At 41.3% G+C, this 5,838-nt stretch overlaps 1 long non-coding RNA gene across 1 annotated transcript; it reads left to right on the forward strand.

The window, feature by feature from the left end:
* The first annotated feature begins 696 nt into the window (after nucleotides 1-696).
* On the forward strand, nucleotides 697-3,434 carry LOC120986944. Its single transcript, XR_005775851.1, has 3 exons — nucleotides 697-749; nucleotides 2,514-2,576; nucleotides 3,255-3,434. It is a non-coding gene; the product is annotated as an uncharacterized LOC120986944 (long non-coding RNA).
* The last annotated feature ends 2,404 nt before the right edge of the window (nucleotides 3,435-5,838 follow it).

Genomic DNA, 5,838 nt, shown 5'->3' on the forward strand with positions numbered 1-5,838 from the left:
AAACTGCACTGACATATATGTATATATACATATTTATATATATGGTGTTTTAATGTCCTGCTTCTTGTATGTGTAGCTGGCACTACCCATGACAACACTGGACAAACCCTGGGGACCAGGCAATGTGCCTAAAAAATTTGGGCCTGACTTTGGGTTATTGAAGTCTATGGAACATCTTACTTGCGCCTGGAGTGGTCCAACTGGGTCAACTGGTCCAACTGGGTCCAAAAATCTACTACTGTCCTCCCCTTCCCTATGGATGTAGTTCTTAATGAGTGCTTCAAAATGGTGAGAAATGTGCCATTCATGATAATGTAAAGTTATCCAAACATTGAAATGTAATGTCTTACACAATATATCTGCATGGTCTCCATATGCATGCATAGAATATGCCAGACACAGAGAACAACCAGAGGAAAGTCACAGTATTACTGTAATTGCACAACTATATTATCATGAGTGAGTGGCTTAATGATCTGTTATACAGGGACCATCAGAGGAAGCCAGACCGTCTCCATATGGCCTGTGTCTTGGCTGATGAAATAGCTGGTTACTGTAAATACATCAACTCTACAAATACTTTAACAGATATCTAAACTGTATATATATATATATATATATATATATATATATATAATATATGTATCCATCTGACAGGAGCTTGTTCTACTTGGAATGGAATATGTCACCTATGGAGATTTCCACCAACTCCTGCGGAGGAAGGGGCGTCTTGACATCCCCAGTGCAAGGTACAGTAGTCAAAGCCTAAACAGTACAACTATGTGACAGATTTACTAATGCTATCTAAGATTTAGACAGTGGAAACTTAAGGCCCCGTACACCATAAGCTATTGTCAGCTGAACCTGCCGGGAGAAGATCTAACGTATATGAGGATCCCCTGAACAGATGAGAACAGATGCCACCATCAGAGGTGTCTGGCAGAAGCTTTCTCCTCTCTCCCCATTGACAACACATATGAGTTTGGACAAACTGAGCGTGTATGAGTTTGAGGGAGTCAAGAGATACCGTAGCTCTTAGCAAAAGAGTGTTCAGCCAAAAGCTGTTGAAGATCTGTGGGCACCTTTCGACTAGACAGTCTAAAAATGTGCCAGAGTTATCACAGTGACTGATGCGGGATAAATAATTTGGCGACCTTTAGGGTACTTTCACACTAGCGTTTTTCTTTTCCGGCGCTGAGTTCCGTCCTAGGGACTCAAATCCGGAAAAGAACTGATCAGTTTTATCCCCATGCATTCTGAATGGAGAGTCAGTCCTTCAGGATGCATCAGGATGTCTTCAGTTCAGTCTTTTTGACTGATCAGGCTTTTCAGAAAAACGTAGCATGCAGTATTTTTACCTCCGGCCAAAAAGCCTGAACACTTTGACTGAACGCCGGATCAGGCCTTTTTCCCATTGACTTGCATTAACGCCGGATCTGGCACTGTGTGTTCAGTCAAAACGGATCCGGCTTTTGCATGTTAAACCCGAAAAATGTGAAAAAAAAGTTAAAGTCCCTAAATGGCGGATCCGTTTTTTCCAATGCATTTTTTCATTGTGATCAAAATCCTGATCAGGATTCAAATGTAATCCGTTTTCACACGTTTTTCCGGATCCGGCGGGCAGTTCCGGTGTCGGAATTGAACGCCGGATTAAAACAACGCTAGTGTGAAAGTAGCCTTAGACTGTCTAGTCTAAGTTTATACCACCTAATGTTTGGTCTGTAGGGATGAGCGAAGCGAGCTTCAGGTCCTAGATTCAAAGTGAGTTCGCTCAAAACTTCAGTTTACTGCTGTACGGAGATCCGTCTCTATACAAAATTAACATGTATGACCTCCGACCAGGCAAAGTGAGTTATTCCCGAAGTCTCGTGAGAATTCAGTGAATAACTTCGGAATTTGACTTTTAAACTGAATTTTTTTTTTTGAAAACTTAGATCCGAACTCGGCTTCAGTTCCGACAGCATTAAACTGAAGTTTTGAGCAAAGCTTGCTTCGTTCATCCCTAATTAAATCCATTAGCACAGTCCATTATATGCAGTCTAATAGGTAGCACAAAGTCACTTTCCAGGTGACTGTGGCCCTCTATGTTGTGGCCCTCTGTGCAGCTGGATAAGTTATACATGTGATATGTCCACCGCTGATATAATTATTATTACACTATGTCTTAGGTAATGGATACTTTCCATATACCAGGACTTTTTTTTAAATCAAAACAGCATGAAGATGATCTAATTTGAAGGAATTTACAATTCCATAATTTCTATATTATTGGAAGTTTCTCTTCAATATTAACATAAAACAATCTCATATGTTCAGAATATAACAGGTTTAGGTACATATGTGCTATGAAGAGAACGATAAGTGCAGTTGTCCCACCGGGCCATAATAGTAACATAAACTCCAGTCATAAATAACATAAAATCCAGCCGGTCTGGTCTACTGAGCGTTGTGTATTTCTGAGACTATATCATCCACTAAATCCTATTCTTTCCTCTTTCTTTCCTTTCTACCAGATTCTACGCCGCAGAACTTGTGTGTGGAATTCAATATCTGCATTCTAAGGGCATCATCCACCGGTAACCTGAAATATATGATATCATCCTGATATAGCACCGAGCACCAACATAGTCCACTGCACTGTGCACAGAATGGACTCTTGGTCTTTGCCCATAGTCAGGATCACAGTCTCAATTTCATGTGCTATACTTGCAGCAATTTTATAGAAACGCAAGCAAGGCAAAGGAGAAAATACATGCAATAATAATAGTGACACCATGATCCTTTGTGATATAGGCAATGGGACAGATTGATACGCCAGTCTTATCTTCCAGTGTGCTGGTAGAAGATCCACCAAATGTATAAATACCTTTGGAAAATCTTCTGGCAGTCAGTGTACCAGAAAACCAAATCTATGCAAGCCGTACCCTCTGCAATTCCCCTCAACCAATATATTTCCAGATAATCTGAAGACTATTAGTCCACTATCTGTTGGGGTTTAATCAGCAGATTCCCTCTTCCTCTAACACAACGCTACATGCAAGCACCCAGTTCCTGCATTCATTCCTGATATCCTACAACAGGCACTTAGAGACTGAGCTTGTGGTAAAGGTTTTCCTTAAAACCCGGATAAAACACCACAAAAAATATTTTTGTCTTACACTGACTAATATAACATTAGCCAAATGCAGCATTATACTCTGATAATTATAGGAGGAACACTGACAACAATTAAGGTGTTTTTTTTATCGTCACAGAGATCTCAAGCCTTCCAACATCCTGGTGACTGAAACGGGCCATATTAAGATTGCCGACTTCGGTCTGGCACTTGAGAACATCTATGGAGACCGAACAGCCACAGAATACACTGGAACACCGGGCTTCATTGCTCCTGAGATCCTGGCTGCGGAGGAGTACAATGCTGGAGTAGACTGGTATGCATTTGGCATCATCTTGAACATCATGATTACCACCAGCCACAAATACCAGCGAGGTCTATTCACTTCCTCCAGCAAAGAGGCGAAGAACATCATTAAAAAGGTTAGTATATTATAAAGTAATATAATCTACAAACTGTAATAGGCCATGTTAACAGTGTGGTTTGAAGGACTGGACTTTTTTTTTTTTTTTACCACACGGCAGCAAAACGGCTAGAAACACCACTGGTAGTAGTAGTAGTACTGAAGTAGTACTGAAGTAGTACTGAAGTAATCTGATATATAACAGCCAACCTTTCCTCTGGTGTTTATAACAGTGCTCAACTTCTTATAGGGACATATTAGTGATATATATTACCTAATTATTGTATGTTTAAAGATAAATCTATTAATATGTTTTTCTAAAAAAAATTGACAATGAAGTTTTGCTATTGGTTTTTTCATCTAAATTTTTATGAAGCTGTAATATAACTTTAAATTAATATTCCTATTTGTAGCTCCTCCGGGAAGATCCTACCAGGCGTCTCGGAGTCAATGGCAACATCAGAGCCCACAGGTTTTTCCAGTGTATTGACTGGGACTCGGTGGAAGCCCTTAGGATGCGTCCACCACACATTTCTAAACCAGTAAGTATAAGAAGAAACAATGTACAGGCCTGTTTAGAGACATTTTAAATATAGACACAAATGATAGTGACATATCTTTCATCTCTTTTTCCATATTTATCATGGTACTAAGAAGAGTAGATATCATTATTGTGTGATAACCTCCTTCTACTATCTCTTTCTTATAGCCAAACAACATCCAGCGTGGCTCAAGACCATTCAATCTCCAAATACTGGAAGCAGCAGAGTCTAGCAACTCGGCCTTTTCAGCAAACCACCAGGCCTTATTCACAGGGTTTTCATTTACCAACATCAGCTGGAAAACCCCGGAACATCCACCAGCTCTTTAATACCATCAGAGCAAGCTGTCTTCCTAAGCCCCAAGGAGAGCTTCAGAAAGGAGAAGATCAAGATGGACAAGCAGGACCTGGACAAGCAGGCAAGAAACATCATCATGACAAGACTAAAGTCAGGATCAGGACCTCAAAGGAACACCAGAGATATTCCTGTTCAAGAGGATGGCCACAGAGATGGATGACACCAAAAAGGTAAGTATCCTTGGGGAAATATTATTTGGCATTATGATGTGCCTGGACATACCAGGCACACTACATGCCCATGACAATTACAGCCTTATGCTACTATATGTATAGTGTTCTGCTATATATATACTACATAAGAGAGCAAAAAAAAACACTATAATTCTATTTACCGGTGATGACCGGTAAATATAATTACAATTTTCCCCCTCTTCTATAACAACTGATTGTGATGTTATGGGCGATGGGGAAATAAGGTGTGTGATGGCTGGCTATTAAGGGGTGGAGGAGGCCAGGCGGGGGGGGATTTACTAAAACCAACATTTCAGAACATGGTCTTGGTGAAAAGCGTGCTAAAGTAAGATGTGACACACAGTCGAGTCTCATTATTATGACTACCAGCTAATATCTAAAGTAACCATTATGTGCAGCACGGACAGCAGCTAGACGACCTTGGAGGGACTCAAAAAGGTAGGTTGTCACAGGTATCTGGAGCCATGCTGACTGCAGTGCATGGAGGGTGCGTGGGGGTGAATCCAAACAGCGAACGCAATGATCGAGGTGGTCCCACAAATGCTTAAAGGGGTTGGCCACTCTTTAAATACTCTCCACTACAGTGTGGCAGGCAGGGAAACAATTAAGTTCCTAATAAACTCATTAAACACCTCTGCCTGCTTCTCTTTCAGTTATAAGCCACTGCCCCTTAGTCCTGCTCTACCTTGCAGCTGAGTTCGTCCATGGCTGCACGCGACATGGAGGAGCTTGAGAGGAAGCTCGTCCATGCGCATGTGCAGTCTGCTCCTGTCAGTGGTCGGCTCCAACTGTGACAGGAATCAGCTGCTTGTTCCCTCTCTACAAACAGCTGATTCCTGTCAGAAGCTGGCTGTGAGAAAAACCTGCAGAGTCCCTACTGCAGAAGCTACTTCGTCCATCCCCATCCCCCCCTGCACTATCACCACACAGCCGACCCGCTAAGCCACGCCCACTGGTTCTGTTAGACCACGCCCCCTGCAACCAACAGGGAAAGCACACCTTGGAGTGTTGCCTGCTTTCTGGATTATATATATATATATACAAACATCGCGTCCACATGGGTGAATAATCTTTTTTCTATTTTCATCTAATGAGAGTGCTGTAGTTTCGCTTTATATATATATATATACACACATACATATTTTTTTATACACAAAATATAACACACGTGTTTAATATATTTATATGTGTATATACATTGTGGTCCGCAATGCATGGGCGCTGACC

This window comes from Bufo bufo, chromosome 1, assembly GCF_905171765.1.
Source record: "Bufo bufo chromosome 1, aBufBuf1.1, whole genome shotgun sequence".
Lineage (NCBI taxonomy): Eukaryota > Metazoa > Chordata > Amphibia > Anura > Bufonidae > Bufo > Bufo bufo.